The sequence below is a fragment of the Crotalus tigris genome, unplaced genomic scaffold, assembly GCF_016545835.1.
Source record: "Crotalus tigris isolate CLP2741 ecotype Arizona unplaced genomic scaffold, ASM1654583v1 scf7180000024455.1231707, whole genome shotgun sequence".
Lineage (NCBI taxonomy): Eukaryota > Metazoa > Chordata > Lepidosauria > Squamata > Viperidae > Crotalus > Crotalus tigris.
In genome coordinates this window covers 739063-760531 of record NW_024100624.1, presented here as the reverse complement: position 1 = coordinate 760531, position 21469 = coordinate 739063, and the positions used below count along the sequence as shown (strand labels likewise).

Below are 21469 nucleotides of genomic sequence, written 5' to 3'. Positions count from 1 at the left end.
GCACTGGGCTGCATCTGCTCACCATTTTTATTTTATAAGAATGTACAAAGGGCCTATATAAAAATTAGGAACTCAAAATGTTGGTTGAAGCTGCCAGGATTTTGTTTTTTAGTTTTTAATAAAGAATTGGCCTCCTCCTCCTCCTCCCCTCCCTCTCCTCTTCCTCCTTAAGATTTTAAAATCATTAAGAGCCTAAGCCACAATCACTCCACATTTCCTAAACATTAGGGAGAGACATAAAGAGAGATTAGAAATACAAGCAACTTACCATGTGAGCCATCTCAATAGAGTTTTAGAAGGTAACCTGGGAAGCAAAGCTATCTTAGACTCTATTTTGCAGATGCCAGCTAGAATGGAGTGGCCAATAGTTGGCAGAGTATAAGCAACTTCATATATGTTTACACTGGCAAAGCAGATTGCTAGAAAAAGCTGTAAACTAAGTATTAAAGAACTATATGCAAAGGGAAAATAAACCTAAAGTGTGCTTATATAGCCGTGGTCTTGCACACTAAACACGAATATTCCAAATAAGTTCATTATTTGTGCTTTGACTGATCATGGAACTTCATGGATCTTAGGTGAAATGAAGATCACATCTTCACCAATTATTTAAGATTCTGTAGCTATAGAAGCTAAGGCAGCAGTGGGCATCCTACAGACCTAGGGATCTCCTTATTTTTACAGGGGCCTTGGTCTAATTTCAGAACCTCCCCAAATAAGCAATTTATGCCTTTAGAACAGGGGTCCCCAACCCCCGGTTCATGGATCTGTACCGGTCCACAGCATGCCAGCAACTGCGCCACACAAACAAGCAAAGCCCATCCATGGGATGCAGGCAGTGCACAAAACCACACCCCTTCCGGTCCGTGAAAAAATCTCTCTCCACATAACCGGTCCCTATTCTGCTCTAGAATATACAAATGCATAGTTGCATTTCCTAGCAAGTTGTCATGTGAGAATGAAAAAAAGAGAAGAAAAAATAACAAGCTCAGGCAGACAAAGAGAAATGGATGCAAGAAAAGGAAAAAAATGGAATGCTGGGAAAAGAAAAAACATGCATGAAATTTGGTTTTTTCTCTACCTATCAATTCCTTTAGTCCAAGCCACCTTTACTATATAGTATTATACACCCCCTATCTCTACACCTGCAAAAAATATATGACTATGTAAGAGACAGAAAAAAAAGGTTTAGCTAAAAATACAAGCTGAATCTGAGACCATCTGTATGTCAGGATTAAAATTCCTCTCAATGATTAAAAAAAAAACCAGCCTATAATGTTAATATGTAATTTAATATTCAAGATAGGATAACAGTTAGAAAAATTATGTGGTACTTATTTTATTAGCTAAAATAACTGCTTCTGAGTTATGAAACATAATTTCGACTCCATTCTTATGTTAGCACTTTGAGGCTTGATTTTTTTTTTTATTATCCTATTTCTTTTTTTTCAGATTCAGACTTTTATATTTCATTAAGAGTGAACGAGAAAAGCATAGAAGTCTGTCTGATTCATCAGTGTTTTAATAGGTACCTGGATTCAAACATGTATTGTTCCCCATGGAACAGTCTGAACATTGGGCCAATTAGAAATGGAGTGAAATGTTATTTTTAGCTCATATTCATATATAAATCTGGTGTTGTACCTCTTTCATATCATAGATGCATTTGAAAAAGAACTCAGGATTAAAACATTAAAATGAGAATTGAGTCATCCATGTGGATGTAACAATTAGGTGACATCTTGAATTGTTTGCAGATGGGTAGCTGTAACCGTTCTGTAATGAAAGCAAAAAAAAAAAAGTATTTTGGAATCTTGAAATTTAAGAAACTACCAATTTTAGTTTTATTTTTCCTTCCTTCTTTAACTTATTTAAAGTACATATTTTAAAGAAATGTTTATTTGATATTATGGCCTATTGATTAATATGAATGGTATTGATTAATTACAATATCACTCTCATTTATCACTTTAGATAAAATTAGTTCTTGATCCCTCCATTGGGGTTATTTTGCACAATATGTAAAAATATGTAAAGCAGCCATGGTTTATACTTGGAAAATCTGTACTACAATTATTTTTTGGAAAACCAGCTTGGAGAATTTCCATTGCATTTGCTTAAGAAGCATGTTCTTTCCAATGAATCCAGAAGGACACGTTGAAAGAAAAGAAACAATTCACATCATGGTTATTAAATTTTTAAAATCCCCTGGTGTTTAGTGAAGATACAGAGTAATCTGATCCATAGAGATCTCAAAGTAATCTGCTTGTACCAGAACTCTGGGATCATTATTAAAATGTGTTCATAAGCTTCAACAGCTGTCTGCACCAACCAGATTACAAACTTTTTATCTTCTTTTTATTTTTATTTTTTAAGTATTTCTTGCAATCAAGCCATCATTTTATCATCTCATTTATTCCTACAACCAGCACAGTTTTGAACTGATCTTCATCTATCTTTCTCTTGTACCTAGATTCACTGCCTTTAACTAGAGCTTGCTCTAGATCATACATATTAATATTATTATGGTTTGTTGCATAGTCAGCCAGATATTCAGACTGTATTTGACATTTTTATCTGCCTATTGTGTCTTTTCCAAGGACCTGGGATAGGCAGATGTTGATGTTTTATAATGTTAAGAGGTATCATCACAGGATGTAAGCTGTTCCAAGTAGAACTTCCTTTTGCAATTGACTGATGGTGAATTTTTTCAATGCCGATGGTGTTCAAGTGTTATAATTAGAAATTGCAGAAGGGGACAGTAGAGAATGAGAGGATTAAATAGAATTATGCATATACACTATAATTTTGATACTTCTAAACCCAAGTTTTTGCACCCCCTGGATATCATCTTGCACCCCCAGTTAGGAACCCCTTATTTAGAGTATGGCAATGTTATAATAGCCAGGTGTCTACAATGCTAACACAGAGTACTAGATTTTTGCTGCCTGATACTTATAGAAATATTAACAACTGATAAACTATATACAACCTGGTTGTAGCAAATTTGAGGAACAGTACACAGTACACAGAAGTCCTGATTAGAATAGTTATGTTAATTACGGCATACCAAAACAATTGTATTGTGTGGTGTTAGTGGAGTTGGAAAATTTGCATACACACACACACACACACACACACACACACGTATGATTGTGTGTGTGATTTTTCAAACTAAATTATAGTACTTGCAGAGTTGCTGAGAAGATACAAAGTAGGTCCCTGAATCTCTTGAAGAAAAGCACGACAGAACCGCAGTATGCAATTAATTGCTCAGGAAGATCTTCTCCCTTCTATAAATATCTTGTACAGTTTTCCAGATGTCTTTTCCTTTCATTAAGGTTCCTTGCATCTTTTCTGAAGCGTAGTCAGACATACTTTTGGTCAGAGCCTGGTTTCTGTCACTACAGATTTTTGTAACCATTATAAGAATGAAAATGGGATGTAGCTTATTGAATGGTTAGCTGTACAGATCTCTCTTGCTCTGGCTTTTTAGAGAAGATTATTCCATTTGGGAGGAAACAGCTCTGTCATGACATCTTAATGGCCTCTGGCAAAAACAAAAAGAAAGAAAAAGAAAGAAAAAAAAGGGGGATAAATAAAATAGTGCCAGAGAAACAATAAGTGGCATGCAAAAGCATTTTTCCCTAAATGATAGATCTGTTATTATTCTGAATTAATATCTCTCTCTCTCTCTCTCTCTCTCTCTCTCTCTCTCTCTCTCACACACACACACACACACACACACACACAAACACACAGAGATACACACAGATACACAAATACACTCTGCAGATAAAAGTAAATAGGAGGATGTGTGAAACCCACAACCAAACATATTCCTTAATCTACATCATTTGCAGCCAAATTCTCACTATTTTTCTTTCCATGATAGGAATAAAACTGCCTAGTTTATGGGGTTGTGGTATAACAGTTACACAAAGTGTATTTATAGCCATTCTTACCATGTTCATTGTCCTCATAGTAGATTACAGGTTGCAGACTATCTTGTTAAACAATAACCAGATGGAGGCAACATGTTTTCTTTCCTGGTGTGGATTGTATTATGGTATTCTACCCTTTTTTTCTATTTCCAGTAGAGGTAAAGGCCATATGCAACTCCAACTTCATTTTGGCAAGCTCCCTAAACCTTTCTGGAGCACAACAATGGGGGATCATTTTTTTAGGCAATGGAAGAAGCAAAATAGCTGTACTTAGCCTCTGTAATGTTTAAAGTATCCTCTTATAGAAACATGAACCACACTTGTCAACCATCCCTGTTTCCTTCTCAGTGTAACACTTAGGTGCAAAATTAAACTATCCTTTGTCAGAATCTTCCCATTCATCTGGTCTGCTACATCTATGAGCAGACCATGAATGTTCTCAAAGGTATCAGGAATTGGCATTTTAGAAATATTTAGATGTAGGTGTTCTGTCCCAGCTACATGGGTCCTTGTTGTACTCACAAGGAGAAACCCCTCTTCTGAGAAACAGGCAGGAACCGCAAGAAATTTATTCTCACAGACCTGAGTCAATGTCCAAAGCAAACAAACACAGTCCACAGAAACTCGATTCTCAACATGAACAGTTGCCTTCAGCAACCAGCACCTCCCACACTTTCCCCTTTTATAATTCAGCCAAAGCGTGGCTTCCTAATGCCTTGTCCTTTGCCTTTGGACCTACCCCATTGCATTCCTCTGTCCCACTCTCTTCTCCTGTCTGCATCCGGGATTTGTCCCAGCTGTTCCTCATCACTGTCCAACTCAGGCTCCCAGCACAGCTGTGTCTCAGCCCGAGCACAATTAGAGGGGCCAGGCTCCTCGTCCGACTGTAAGTCTTGGAGCTCCTCAGAGCCTTCCTCTAACTTTAATGTCCCTCCTCCTCATCTGAGTCCTCAGACTCAGCTGCCGGATCCACTGGCTTGTGAGGAATCACAACAGTAGGAGTTAGAATTTCATTTATACTAGGGACCATAGGAAAAGACACAATGTGGTATGCAGAACTATTCATTCAATTAATTCTCAGATGTTAAATTTAAAATTTACCAACAAAGAATTAAAAGGAGACTAGTATAGCTATTTTGAGCTATTTAGTTCTCATCAGCTAGCCATAGCTAAATAGAGCTAAATAGCTCAAAATAGTTAAACTAGTCTCCCTTTAATTCTTTGTCGGTAAATTTAAATTCAACACACAGATAGTCTGTTGCAGAAGCGACTATCTGTGAAGGCTCCTAGATTGCGGCTGAAAGGTGAAAGCAGAAGCAATATGCTCCGTCCCATATTTGGGATGGACCAGGTTACCCTGATAGACAGATCAAACCAGAAAACACTTAATTCTCAGACCCTTATTAGTTCACTCATGGCTATGAAACCTGTGTACCACTGAATTTTTTTAAAAATTTAGTCTCAGTCACAAGTTGACTTCCGAACTATCCCATTGTTGTCCTTAGAAGTATTTCTACATAGAAGGACCATTTCATATCATCAAGACCTCTAGGCCTATCTCTGTTTTTTGGGTGGCAGTCATTGTACACATGGTAATTGCTAGATGCAAATGTTTTGGCTAAAGTCAAACTGGCTACTGACAAATGTAGATAAAATGAAAGTAGAAGCAAGTGATTAGGATTAATGCCAACTCTGTCTTCAGCTACTGCATCAGGAAAACCACATCTCATGAAAGAGATATTAATCCTTTGAGGACGTGAATATCCATTCTAGTTGTGAAAGTTATTACATGTTAAGACAGGGATGGCATGTATCTATGGCTGTATCACGCTGTTACCAATCATCTGACAGGAGAGGGAGAAACTGAGTGGTTGCCATTCAGATGTGGAGCTTCTTGTACATTTTGATGAAATATGTCTAGTCATGTAGCTGGAGCAGATGCTGTTTTGTAATTTAAATTGGTAAATGAGAGCTATTTAAAAACAAGTCATCATATGATTACTATGGGGATTGAGGGAAAAACAACATATCTAATTTATAAGGCACAGTGTCTCAACATCTACAACTTATAAGGGATATAATATAGTTATTCAAACATCCACAGCAGACTTTCTCTGACTTCTATTTTTTCTCATGAGAATCTTATATAAAAAGAACTAGAACTAGATCTGTAGGCATTTGAGAGCGGGATAATCTCAACTTGTAGCTCCTGCTCATGTAGCTATTCATCCATAGGTGTAGCCACTGTGTTAACCTAGAGCAATCTTTCTCCATTTTATCAAGTTTAAGATTTGTGGACTTCAACCTTCAGAATACACGGCTGACTGAGAAATTCTGGAAGTTGAAGTGCACATTTCTTAAAGTTGCTGAAGTTGAGAAACACTGGTATAGAGGTTCTTCTGATTTACAGAGTCTGGTTTCAATCAGAATAGAGTTGGAGGGAACCTTGGAGGTCTTCTAGTCCAACCCCATGCTCAAGCAGGAGAGTCTATACCATTTGCCCAGATCCCCTTTGCAATTTATTTTAAGGTGGCTCCAAGTCACATTCAGTGGTGCTGAGGAATTAGTGGATCAATTTCCTTTCCACTTTCTGGAAGAACCAATCAAATTGCATGTTTCAAGAGTGAGCAATAATGGGTTTGCTGCTCTTAATGATAAATATCAACAATTCAGTTATGAAAATAGAATCAACATTGAGAACAACAATCTGAAACAATGCTACACTATTGAAAGCAATGTGATGTTCTGCTTTACATACACCTGCTGCAGACTGAATAGTCTTAAAAGAATAGCTCATATTAATACCATAACACATATTTAACAAATTAAACTCTCCCCTTGTAAATTACTCCATATGGAACAAATGGTTTTGCAGAAGTCTTTTTTTCTCACTGGATGATTCTATCTTTTTTACCTGTCCTTGTTTTCTGGGTTGGTCCTCTTACATCCTGATTATTTGATCCCTTTGATTTTTCAAGTCTCATCCTACTCCCAGATGAGTCACAGGGTGCTTTTCTTCCTAAAGTGTACCAGTAAGCCAAGATGTTGCCAACTGAAACTCTTTATCTCCTTGTCTCCTCAGGGTATGCTCCTTCATGTTTCCTAATGAAAAGGAACTCCTATTGAGAAGAAACTGGCAGGAAGAAAATTACACTTTCTCCTGTCTACCTCTTTGCCCTCCTCATAGGTTACCTTTCTTTCCATCTTGTTTGAAAACCAGAGAAGAATCTCCAGTCTGATTTCTTATCTCTTTAGACTGTCTGTCTTAGATGATTTTTCTTCCTTCTCTTCATGCTTCTTGTTTCTTAATTCACAGTTTGCTCATTTTCATAGGTCTCCTACCAACTAAATTTCATTTTCTGCCCTGTTATTTATTCTTTTGGAGGACGAGGGACTGCCTTTGACTCATCTTTGTCTACCGTAAGTGGTTATTTCTTGTTCGGAGCTCTACCAAAGTTCCTATTTTCCTGTGATTCTATAGAACCTCTAGTTATGGAACCCAGGAAGCAAATTTTAACTCTATTTTTTTATACCTGGCATACAATAATCATTCCAATTTCCATCACAGTTCCTAATCCCTTTGTAATCTGCTTGGTGTTACCTCCATTAACATTTTTTTTTATACCTGTATTATAGTAGACCTTGGAGGATCTTGGTTTTTACGTTTTGCTTTGCTTTCAACAACTACAGCTGCTAACTTGTGTAACAAACTGAGACCTTTTGCAACTGGATCTTAATGCCATTAATTATATCCCAATAATAACGCAACCTCTGGATGGCATATATATAGTGAAAGAAAAAATATTTTCAGTATAGTATTTTAATTTACAGTTTGCTTTTATTACTGAGAAATTAATAGTAACAGGAATATTTTTAAATAGCATGTGTTAATTAGAGCTGGGATTTCTATTTTCCCACCATTAATTCTTTGCAAGTGGCTAGAAGAGATTAGTCAATAGCTTTTGGGGAAAGAATGATTTTTCAGTGGAAAAAAGGTTTTTGTTTTTTTTAACAAAATGCTTTACACTACTTCAGAGAGTAGCGTTTTGGCTAAATTTCTGAAGCGAAATACTATGGATACAGTACCAAATTCTGATATGTTATAATTCCCAGAGAAATTATTGGGAAGAAAACATGCTCCACCTGTCATGGTCAACAAATTATTCTGATGGAAATACATGACATACATATCTTTAATGTAGACAATGATTTTGGTTTTCTTGGCAATATCTCCAGGAATTGTGTACAATTCTAGGGCTGATAAGAAAGTCACCAAAGGCAGAACAATAATTCATAGTTTACTGATTTCTAGCCCTGTGCCTTAATCAGTACACCAAACTGTTAGACAACCATAGCACCCATATTTCTTCCTCAAATTGCCATAGGAATATGCCCTGTTATAGGATCATTCTGGGGGGGTGTTTGAAGAAGATGTGGTCAATACTAATTTTAAACAATTATCCCAAAGTACTAAATCAGATCATGGTATTCCCAAAGATATTGTTCCAAGGTGGAATGGCCTTTTAATAAAAGAAATAAATAGGGACTAGAAAACTAAGATACCTCATGTATTTATATACAATAATATAATAGTTTCAGATATTTTTTCCCCATAAACAAACAATACTGTTAGGAATAGAGCACCTCTTCTGGCTGCAGGAAAAGAAAATGACATTTTTCAGAAAGGTTCATGCTTCAACAGATTAGAAAGATGTATCTTCTGAATCAAACCACGTCTAATGTTCTATTTCCATGCAAATAGTATGTGGAAAGTTTATAAACAAACCATGACTTAATTCCTCCCTCTCTCTAACTATAATCTCTCTGTGTTGAAGATAAAGAATGATATTTGTATTCTATGGTTCAGGAAGCTGTACAGTGGAATACAGAATTGAAACAGGGAATTATTTCTTCAGTTTTAAACCCAAGATTCAGGAGACATTTAATGAATGATGAAAAGCCAGTTAAACTTTGGAATATACTCAAAAGTGGGTCTATATTTCCAAAAATCCAACACCAACCTTATTTGGTTTAGTGATTTGTCTTATGCTATGACAATATCAGATACTATTGAATTCAGATAATCAGAAATGGCTTCTCTGCTGATGCACCTCTCTCTAACATTTGAGCAGCAGCTGGAAATTAAGAAAATTACATGGCTTGAACCACAGGGGAAATTTGCTTGTTGGATTCAACCTACTGTTAGAAAAAAATTTTCTTCTTAATAGTGAGCTGAGCAGAGAAGAAATACTATTCTCAAAAGATAAATACTTAAAGGAATTAGTGAGCATGAATATGTATATCTGTCTGACAAAGAATGCTGCTTCATGTGGAATCAGTTTGTCAAAGACATTTTTAAAGGAAAAAAGCATTGTATGTTTGGAATAAAAATAAAATACTGTGAATATCTAGATATTTCAATGGTGAGTTTTATTGGGTTACTTTATTTATGAACTGAGCTTCAAATTGTGATTTGAACCTAATCTACCTTGTTCTCCCCATTATCTAAAGTAGAATTATGTACTGATTTAAATGAAGGCAATATAAGCCAGAAATTTAAATAAAGTTTCCTATATATTAATTCATGTATTTGTAGTATAGGTATGTTTCTACATATTTGCTAGAATCAACGTCCATGTGATTTGACTTTTAACATGGAAAATATGTACTTCACCATTTAGCAACTACTCTCTCTATTTTTATTCATATAATAGTCTTGCAGCATATACGAAAATAATCTTGAGTGGCTTTTATAATTGACTGTCCATTAATCTCAGCAAGAAAAGTTTTGGTTTCAGTCAAATATTTATCTTTAAAATTCTTTATATAATTATAGGTATATGAACTTAAACATTTCTTGCTTCTTTATCCGTCTACCAGACATGATAAAATTATACTTCATGCTGTCCACATTTCCATTGTAAATTTAATGTACCTCTAGACTATTATTTTTGGAATCATACACCAATGATACATCATTTTATATTTTTTTTACATTATACCACAATGTAAATATCAATCCTTTTGACCAGATCTATTCCCACTGTTTCAATATGTTATATCCAAAGTTTTTAGCCCATTTTATCAAACACTTTCACTTGTTTTTCCATTTCAAATTTCAATTAGAAATTAATACATGTTAGTAATTGAACACTGTTCATTTGTACTTAGTTCAACTTAAAATTCTGTCTCCTGCTGGTCAATCCCAAATTTCCTATTGCTTATCTTAAATCTTTCTCTTAACTGTGTAAACATAAATCCTTGAAAACTAAGTCCCTTGGCAACCAGTTGCTCTCTGATTTCATCTTATATTCTCCATGTTTCTGTTCTAACAACTCTTGATAAACTAACCATTTTTTTTTACCATATATTTCCGGTAAAATGCTTTTTGAGCTAAATCCATAAAGGCATTTTCAGGCACAGTCTGTGTTTATATCTATTCCCTATTTTCAATATGTCATTTCTAATAAAACACCCTTTTTATGACCCTGCAATCTCTTAATTCAGGATAGAGACAGGTCGACTGGATGGAGCTGAGCATTTACTGTCCGGATGCCCTTCCTGACACATATGGAGTTCACAGAAGATATTTTTTTCTTTGTGCCCTTCGAAAGAAATATCTGCTGCTATCTAGGATTAAACTCTCAACCTTCCGAGTGGGAGGCAGGTGTCTTCACCACTAGGACACCATGCCGCTCTTCAATATGTCATTTCTAATAAATCTTAACTTTATCATACCATTGAAAATGAGGCCATCCAAATCTCTTATTGTGTTCTTCCAATTTTAAAATTCTTTTAGTTCTCAGCAAAATCCACTCTTTCATTCCAACTGAGCAGCAGACTACAAAATACAGTATCAAGTCAGGCAGTCCTGATCTTCTTCTTCCTTTGCATCTTGAAGTATTTTATATTTAGCTCTTGCTTTTTCCCCCCTTGTCAGACTAACTTAGATGTATTTTTCTGCCATTGTTTAAATGATATACCAGTTGTCAAAATAGGTATCATTTGAAACAAAAACATCATTCTTGGCAAAAAAAAAGAAGGTGTAATCTCCATTCACTTTTTCCAGTAGTAATGCTTGGGAATTCTTTGGAAAAACTACTGAAGAACTTTTCTTTATCCTATTGAAAGTTAGTGTATTCATATGGTTTCCATTAACAACATTAATAGAGTTTTGTAAAAATAATTTTATATGTTCTTGTTTTGTACACAGCTATTTCCACTACATAATTTTTTTGTTGTTCATTTACCTTTACCTGGTTTGTGGTAGGGTTTTCAGCTGCGAATGTTGAATGCCAGAGAACTTGGCCCATGATTGTTATTCATGCTGTGAAAAAGTACAAATTGGTGGATTACAAGAAGTTTTTTTTTTTTTTAAGAAAAATCTTAGCAGAGATTGCCATTGAGATGTCATTCTCCCATGGGCATTCACTGTATGTGAATATCAGCTAAATTAGGTATGTAAGGAATTCAAACTTGCCCTTATTTAAAGAGCAATTGCATGGATACATAATGTCTTTTCCAGTGTTGTGTTACAACACACTTCTCTTGTAGCTAAAGAAGGAATTGGTGACAAAGGCATCAGTTATTCAAAGAACAGAAGTAGAAGTTCTACTGCCAAATGTCAAGATAAGAACCAATGTATAGAAACTAATCAAGTAGAGAAGCAACCTAGAAGTAAGGAGACATTTCCTAACAGTGAGAACAGTCAACTTGCCTTCAGAAGTTGTGGGTGCCCTATTGTTGGACACTTTCAAGAAGAGGCTGGACAGCCCTTTGTCTAAAATGGTATAGACTCTTCTGCTTGAACAAGGGGCTGGATTAGAAGACCTCCAAAGTTCTATGTTCTATGTTCTAACTGTTAACTTTTAAAAATGTCAATAGCAGTATACTTATTTTCTCAGTGTATATACCAGAACAATTATATATTCTGTTGGATCTAAAAATAGCTGCTTCTTTCCATCTAAAATCATAAATATTCATACTTTTCCACAATAATAATATATTCCATGACCTGTGGGTACCCTCTTTATATTCCATAGCTTTTCATAAGATATTTTCCCATGTAAATTTGAAAAGTTAACTTTCACTGGAACATCTTAGATAAAGGGTCAATGCATGACCCTTATAAATTAAGACGTTAGAGAGATAAATACATTTTATATTAAATTAAGTTTTTTTACTTGAAAACAGGTTATCATTAAATGTAGATTATGATTTATATTATGATTTAAATATATAAAGAAATTGGCATGTTGGAACAGTTTAAGATCATGACAAAGGAATGAAGGTGGAATGTTCTATCTCAAGAAATGAAGATTAAAAAGAGAGCTCTGCTATCAGTGTTCAAGTCCATAAAAGGGTTCCATTGAGAATGCCCACAGAAACTAGAAGCAGAAATTCTGGATATATTCCTAAACGTTGTGAACAATTGGACTAAATATTTTTTCTAGTGTCTTCCAACACTATAATTATATGATTCTGTGAAACTCTTCTGACTTGAAACTATTTAAATTTCTGGGACTTCAATATTCAATCTATGTTCATTCCTTCCTTTTTCAAAGTTTAAAAATTATGTTATAGTTTACCTATCTTTGAAATGGGTTTTCAAAGGTTAAGTAGATTAGTCTTCTTCAAGCTGGGAATGCTGCTGTCAGAATCCAATTATATTTCATCTTTAATTATCAAATATAGAAACTTCCAATTCTGCCATCTCTGGATTCTGCCATAAGAGGGAGAGAAGGGGGAGAACAAAGGGGCTTTATGGCCCTCACTTCCTTCAGTACACTTCAAAGGGCTGAATGTTGAATGTGTGTTTATTGTAACCTCGAAGTGTTAGCATACCAAAGGAGAGTATTTGCCTTTCATGTAGTTATCTGAAGTCTCCATCCAGACGGAAGAAAGAAGAAAAGGGGTGGAATTGTGATACTTGAAACTATCACTGGAAGGGGGGTTGATTGGGTGGGACTACTGGGGAACCCCTTAAAACCTTGAATGGAAGAGCTTGAACCCCAAGTCCTGTCTAGCATGCCTGCAACCACTTCTCTTAATAAAGGATTCCTGTTGGAAGAATTATTCCAAGAGTTCTGTCTTCTTAAGATGCAAAGTGGGGTGGGTCCTTACATTAGACAGGACTTGCAAAATTAATCCACCTGGAAGGGAAACCCTTGCCGGGGGATTTTGCAAAAATAAACGTCATGTCAGAGCCCCGACGCTATTGAAGAAGTTTCACACAGAGTATCCTAACAAGCCTGACTAAATTTTATACTTGTGTTTTCTTTCAGGTGGATCTCTCTTATTGTTAAGAGGGGCCGGATGTCAGAATCCAATTATATTTCATCTTTAATTATCAAATATAGAAACTCCCAATTCTGCCATCTCTGGATTCTGCCATAAGAGGGAGAGAAGGGGGAGAACAAAGGGGCTTTATGGCCCTCACTTCCTTCAGTACACTTCAAAGGGCTGAATGTTGAATGTGTGTTTATTGTAACCTCGAAGTGTTAGCATACCAAAGGAGAGTATTTGCCTTTCATGTAGTTATCTGAAGTCTCCATCCAGACGGAAGAAAGAAGAAAAGGGGTGGAATTGTGATACTTGAAACTATCACTGGAAGGGGGGTTGATTGGGTGGGACTACTGGGGAACCCCTTAAAACCTTGAATGGAAGAGCTTGAACCCCAAGTCCTGTCTAGCATGCCTGCAACCACTTCTCTTAATAAAGGATTCCTGTTGGAAGAATTATTCCAAGAGTTCTGTCTTCTTAAGATGCAAAGTGGGGTGGGTCCTTACAGCTGCATTGTTTAGTATGGACATTAACTTACAGAATTCCCCATAGACAGCAAAGTAATTGCTGAGAATTCTGAGTGCTGAATTCCACAGATATCACAGTGGGGAAGTTTGAATCAGGACATTTGAATCAGATAAACAAAGAATATCCTGCAAATTGAAATGTTGTATAATTTCTGCTCTTACCATCAGAACAATAATAAAGATATTGTGTTCCTCCTCTATGAAGACTTATCAAGCGTTAGGAAATTGCTTCAAAGAAATAGAGAGTGAACTGTTAAAAGGAGTAGGTTGCTTTTACAAGTTTTGCACTGAACAATTACAGAGTTTCCAAATTAGATTTAGATCAGCATACAGTCCTGTGTGAAGTTTGCTCATCTCTTATTTAGAGATTAGCAATCTAGAAGAAAAACATTATGCCCTTGTTGCTGATCCCCAAGAAACTGTTTTGCAGGTCTTGAACTTCCACAGTTTTAGAGTAGAACGATTTAGTAATTTTAATGAGGAATGACCAAGGCAAATATCACTGTGACGAAATCCATCTTCTAAAAGAGGGGGGACTGAAGGTCACACAGTCATTCAGAAGCCATGCCAACTTCAGAAATATCCCTGAAACTGCAATTTAAAATTTTACAAAGAATGGTTAATCAGTCTGTTTAACCAGATCAACTAGTAATTTGATTTGAATTAAGTTTCAAGTTATTAATTTATACCCAATTAATTTCAATGCCAGGCACGTTTTACTCCAAATTATCAACTGGCATTCTAGAGGATCAAGCATCGAAGAGTAAAAGACTAAGATCATTAACAATATAAGTTAATCTGACATCTGATTTGTTTTCTAATGTTTCTTACTTCCTTACTTTTGCCCCAGTAATATAATGCAGCCTTTAAGGGGACATCCAGTTTTTATGTAAAGTATGCATGAACCAAGTTTCATCTTTGTATGGATATATGCTCATGTAAAAATTGTTCTAAAATTCACACTTCTATCAGCAATGTACCCATATGGCAGAACTATTAGCCTTTAATTCCCCTGAAATCTTTATATTTCTAAATTGGTTGATTGTTCATAAACCAATGGAAATAAATTGGTACAATCTTTACTGAATAATGTCCATGCTGTTAGCCACCTGTTCCTCTGTTGCAAGGCAAGCTCACAAATGTAACTTAATTCTGGAACATCATACACAGTCACACACTTTTTATATTATCCATCATAATATACCTAAAATTAATGGGAAAATGAAAAGACTGATTTTTTTTATACCAGGTAGATGTTTTCATGTATCAGATTTATATAAGCTAATTGGCTTCCATTTATAGAAATTGGGTAACAGAACATACTTGTTTTAATTCAAGATCCAATTATATACTTTTTAGCATTTAAAAGAGAAATAGCAATGTTTGATTTGATCTATATGTGTGGTGGAAACAAGGAGGATTTGCAAGATTAGAACACTACGGAGAATTATAGAGAACAGTACTGTAAACTAGACTTAGTTATATTTGTGTCTTTTTCTTACTTTACACGTACATTATTATTTTTAGTTAATGTCAGAAATGTGTATAATTTTGCTCAAAAGGAAATAATGTGTTGGAGGGAGGGATGGAGAGATGGAGAGAGAGAGAGAGACTTTGATAAAATGTATTATATATGCTTGACATCTGACCATACATGGCAAAATCTTATAAATTAGGATCATCATCGTTATCTCCATATCACAAATCGTGAATTTATGCACTTTTTTTTCCACAAGTCACTCTTGCACTATGATGAACAAACTATTTATTTGATTGATTGATTGATTTGCCACCCATCTTGTTTTGAAGCGACTCTGGGCAGCTTACAACATGAAAGTATTAAAATAATCAGAAATAAGTATTCCTATTCCAATCAAAGGACAAGCAGATATCTTTAGTTTTCCAGTTGTAGAATACATTCATATTCACATTTAATTAGAGAACCATCTATTGCACTAAGCTTTCTAAGTAGCAAGGTAAGAATTAGTCCTATGCTATTAAACTCCAAACAGAATTAGGAAGAAATTGGACAAAACCTGCCTTTGTTTTGTCTTTTTTCTTCTTTTTACAGTTGCTAACTGTAGTGAACTGAATTGTACCATAATGCAAAGAAAAGGAGAGACATAGTAAAATTTATAGTTGTGTATACAGGCTCATCCTTAATCATATGCTTAATAATCACTCTTTACAATGAAATGTTTGATTTTGGTTTCATTGTGCCCCTGGCTACAATTTGCTTTTAAAATTGTAATTCAGAAGCTCTGTGTGTTGTTTTTGTCTTTATCCTCTCTTATGCTTTGGCAGCACCTTCCCAGTTTTTCAAAAAGATGATTTGGGGTTTTAGAATGGCAGAGATGCCACAGACAAAACATGGGCGTCAGTTTTACATTTCCCACCAATCATGTCAAAATTGTGTGTATCATGACAGATGCCTACCCTGTATGAGATCTTTTTATAAACAGGGATTTGGCTTTCAGCACTGTCACATGCAAGTGACATTTTGAAAGAAAAGCAGAGAGAGGAGGTAAAAGGGAAAAAAAAAATCCTCTCATAAATGATCATGGACAGTTTGTTTTCCTTCAATACTGAAGTGGGAAAGAAATGTCTTTGAAGTTTGCAAAGGAGAAATGTTATTTCTTTAAGTTATGTAGGTGATTCAGAGTCCAATTAAAAAAGCTCCCCATGGCTCAAAATCTTCTTATAACTGGATGTTTGGCGTTAGTACTAACTTGCATTTTGTGTATCCTTTCAAGCCATATACAGCCAACAAGGAACATATGGTAGCTCACTAAGGCTTCAGTAAACCATCAGGAGTTCAGTGGAAACCTGGCAAGGCAACAGTAGAAGTGATAATCAAACATTGGCTATCACATTACAGGTACAGCTGAAAGCAACGGCTTCTATATGTACAAGATGTACACCCCTACGAATGCAGGAAATAGGCTTGGAGAAAAAAACTGACAAATAAATAAAAAATGCTAACAGCTAAAATTGCTACAGAGAAACCCATACAACCAACAAATATAGGCTTAACTATTCTTTTGACCTCCATACAAAACAGCCAGCTCATAAGAAGTCGCCTAAGTGTTTGGTTGAATCTGGGCAGCTATGTAGGACCAATCCAATTTTAGATGGCATGATTTTCAGAAAAGATTCATTTCCTGACTCCTGCTAGAAGACACTATCCAGAGCATGTCCATCCTGAAAGATCTGATAAGTAGAAATAATTGGAGAAAGGTGGTCTCTAGTAGTTCCCAAACAGCAGAGATATCAGTACATGTGTAGGCAGTGGTGGGATTCAGCTGGTTTGTACCAGTTCAGCAGAACCGGTAGCTAATTTTTTGTTGCCCAAGCCCAGAATAGACTTCCAGAAGGGGCATCCACACAGAGAACCAGTTGTTCACATATTTGAATCTCACCACTGTATGTAGGGCTTTTAATGCTCTCTGCATATGGTATTTTTCTTGCAGATGTTTCATTATCCAGCTAGGTAACATCATCAGTGCTATAATGGAGTGGGATTTGCTCTCTGTTTATATCAGGGGTCTTCAAACTTGGCCCTTTTATGACTTATGGACTTCAACTCCCAGAATTCCTCAGCCAAGCACACTGGCTGAGGAATTCTGGGAGCTGAAGTCCACAAGTCATAAAAGGGCCAAGTTTGAAGACCCCTGGTTTATATGAAAATGGTTTGGTCTGTCAGCATTGGTAAAATGTTCTTGGTGATTCCTTAAGCAGGCTGTTTTTTACTGTTAGCTTATTTGCTTGATATCTATTAATATCAGAACATAGCTTTATACCATGTCACTGCCTGTTTCAAAGTATTTTGATTGTATTCACAACTAGAAAAAAAAATGACCAGAATGGATACTTCTCCATCAGTACATAAAAACATGTAATAATAGAAGATAGACTTGTAAAATATGCATTGCACTTTTTAACCCAGTGGTTCTCAACCTTTTTAATGCCACGACCCCCAACCAGTAGTAAGTCGAGGACTACTCAACCGGTCGTAAGTCGAGGACTACTCAACTGGTGCAGCACCGTTTGCAGAATGGGACTTTTGGCGGGCTCAGCAGGGCAGAGACAGCCTGGACAATTCCTATTGGCTTTTGAAAGCCAATAGAATTAGACTCTATTCAAGAGAGTCTATTCTATTGGCTTTCAAAAGCCAATAGAATAAAAGGGAGTAGCACAGCTAAGGAAAAGGGGGAAAAAATGGCAGACTGCGTTGTTTGGCGACCCCCGTGAAATGGTCGTTCGACCCCAAATGGGGTCCCGACCCACAGGTTGAGAACCACTGTTTTAACCAATCAATGAAGACTCCTTAGTTTACCCTAGTACTTGGTTGAGTCTGAACAGCTATGTATGTTGTAGCTGGGTATTTATTTAGAAGAAGCCATCTTCTTCACACCTGCTAGAATGTCCTTGAACGTTTTCCAGATAGCAAACATTTTCCTCTCAGCAAACTTCCACAGAACTGAAGAGGTTTCATTTTCCTACCTAACTCATTTGAAAGCAACCCCCCTTGTTCTAGTGGCAAGATGAAAACAAAGAGGAATGTAGCTGCCAAAATTTCACACTTGACACTAATTTTATTTCATTTTTATTACTTAAATTTGTAAACCTTTGATAACAAAGATAGGATATTCATACATCTGCTTTATTTATTTATTCTATTAGATTTAGCTGCCCCAAAACACCTCTGGAGAGCTCATAATATTCAATAAATATTAAATATTAAATTAAATATTAATTTAAAACAATTTTAAATTCAGTACAAATTACTATGATGGCATTCAATATAGAACATGTACAAAATATACAGAATTCATCCAATCATTGGTCTTGCTGAGATTTGGGTCTTTAGCAGCTGTTGAAAGATAATTAGGAGCTTACAGAGTAAGCTTTTAACTTAACATAGTGCCATTAGATGGCTAAAGGTCAAGGACTAAATGGCAGAACATTACAAAGTAGATTGTATTCAGACAAAGACAACTAAACTGAAAGTGGACATAAAATAAAGAGACATTGGAGACAGTGTAAATTAACCAATTTACAAGCAGCTTCCTTCTACTTCATTTTGCAGTCTCCACTTGGAATTGTCCTTTAAAAGAATATAATCACTAAATAACTTAACCTGCCTATCTTTCAAAACAAAGCAAAACGATGGTAATAAAAACACAGCATTTCTGGAACTAATATCTTTTTATTCAGTTGTATTAATATCCTGCCGTCTGAAAGTGATTACTGTACTGAGCATTTTTTCTACACAAAGGCTCTAACCCCAGATTGATTTTACTTTCCAATACTAATCATAGTCAATGGAAATGACAAGAAGAATTAATCATAGTTATCAATTTATTATTGGTTGTGGACTATGTGTGACAATATCTTTCATATTCATAACCTGTAAGAATCCTTTGAAACATTAATGTTATATTAAACAATTACATAGGATTCAAATTAATATAAACAGTGTTAGACTATTTAAACTACCAGTTACTAGGTTAGTGAGTTAAACATATTGGTGAAAGGGAAAAGTTCTAGTTATTTTTGAAGGACTTTGATAGGGAAAAAAGAAAATTTGACAATTTGAAAAAAGAGCATTACATTGAATCTCTTACTATACAGCAGAATTGGAGGAACCAAACTGAGGCCAAATTAGTAATGGAAGCAAAGAAGATCAGAAACAAAAACCAATATAATGTAGTGCATTTAAAACTAATTTAAGAAAGTCAGGAAATCAATATCAGGATTTAACAAGCAAAATTTATGAAAGATGATAGATAGATAGATAGATAGATAGATAGATAGATAGATAGATAGATATTATGTATTGCATTAGAATGTTCTCTCTCTCTCTCTCTCTCTCTCTCTCTCAGGTTGAATGGATAATGTAGATAGATGGCCAGAGTCACCTTATAGGTAACACGGGAGGCACAAAAGTTAATAAATAAAATAAAATAAATAAATTTTGAACAAAAAAAGAAAAAAAGCTAAAGTTAAAAAAATAAATTAATTTGATCAAAATTAATGATAATTAAGTGACAATTAAATTATCTAAATTTCACCTTTGGTCACATAAACAATTAAAATTTGTGATGAACTTCGGAGGGAATCTGGCCATGAACACTACTCGATTTCCACATATCTTTCCATTTGTAAATCCCTGGATTGAAATGAATCCAATAAAGAATATATCTAATCATCTCCAGTCATGGGACTTAAGCCAGAAAACCATTTCGATGCAGTTCTAATCTTCATCAGACATTGAAAAATGGTATTATTTTCCTAAGACCATTAATATCTCATCAATATGAATACGTACATTTATATTTTACTTTTTCAAGTTTTGATTTGGTTTCAGCTAATATAGTTTTCTTGTTCCAACACTGCAGTTCTTAATTCTGAATGCCAAGTCCAATAAACTTTGATCACACACAAGTACAATTCAGCTCATCCCCTCGTAACATTTGATTTTAATAAGGGAATACAATTTGTAATGTAGTCCAACATTTATGACTCATGAAAATTTATACAGCCATTACTGCTTTCAGCTTTTATCATCATTGCTTAATAATCCTTTATCTTATTCTTGAAATCTAAAAATCTGGAAAGACTTTATTATTATAAATTATTGTTAAAAATTGCCTCGTGATTGTCTATGCATTTATTCAGAAGTCAGGGAATACTACATATTGAGTTTATTCTCAGATACATAACCTTAAGTGTGTTTATATATTATTTAATCTGCTCAGTTCCACAAACCTTGATCAAGTTCCAAATGAGTATTATTTTTAATGGTGAAGCAATATTTAAATGTTTTTTATGGCTTATTCTTAGTGCATTCTGGATAACGTATTTCTTTTTTTCTTATATTAAACAATTGGTTATTAAAAAAAGAAATTAAGATGTTGGTTGCAAAAATATGTGCTTTATATTGATATGTGTTTTCTCTTGTAGTTGCTCTATTGCAAATTGAAATGCATAATTTTCTCTGCTCTATTCTGGGCACTCGATAGATCCATGAACTGTGCTGTATTAAACACAGTTAAATACTAAGCACAGTAGTGTTTTCATTTTTCAAATCTACTTCGGCAAGCATTGCCAGGAGAGCCCTATAAAAATAAACATAAATAGAGTTTGCAAAGTACCATTGAGCTGCTCAGCCATCAAGCAGAACAAATGAACCTCAGATATTTGAGGCTGTAGTTCATGCGCCTTGTGAGCAATTCCAAATAAAATGTAATACTGAAAAGATTGGTAAACTGTTGACATTGTGATCCTATGTTTTTACTTAGTAAAAAGTAAAACTATTATCAATAATTGGACTTGCTCCCAAATACATAGGTACAAAATTACCCCAGAGAGAGCTAAAGAGGGCCACCACTCACCAAAACAACCCCATTGCTCTCTCCCCATTCATTCCCTAAGGTTGTCCCTTCTTCCTTTCCAGACCTATAAGTTTCACTAAAACAGCAAAGTATGTCGCATGAAAGCAGGGACATTAAGATAGTTGCCATGAATGGTGTATTTTCAGTGCCTCACAGTAGCTTTTGGGATTTGAGTCTGTGTTCCAGAGAGCTGTCCTAACTGCTTTTCATTATAGTAATTGGCCATATAGAGGTCTGCTGAGTGTCCACTAACATTAGTGTATTACTCTATCAGCTCCTGAGATGAAGGCATTGATGTCTTTCACATGCAGAATAAATC

General features: G+C 35.3%; 1 long non-coding RNA gene across 1 annotated transcript; it reads right to left on the bottom strand.

Annotated features, from left to right (window-relative positions):
• Positions 1–1347: 1347 nt before the first annotated feature.
• On the bottom strand, positions 1348–11363 carry LOC120303073. The gene is made up of 3 exons (XR_005555342.1): positions 11201–11363; positions 3189–3550; positions 1348–1776 (listed from the first exon to the last, which is right to left on the bottom strand). It is a non-coding gene; the product is annotated as an uncharacterized LOC120303073 (long non-coding RNA).
• Between the last annotated feature and the right edge of the window lie 10106 nt (positions 11364–21469).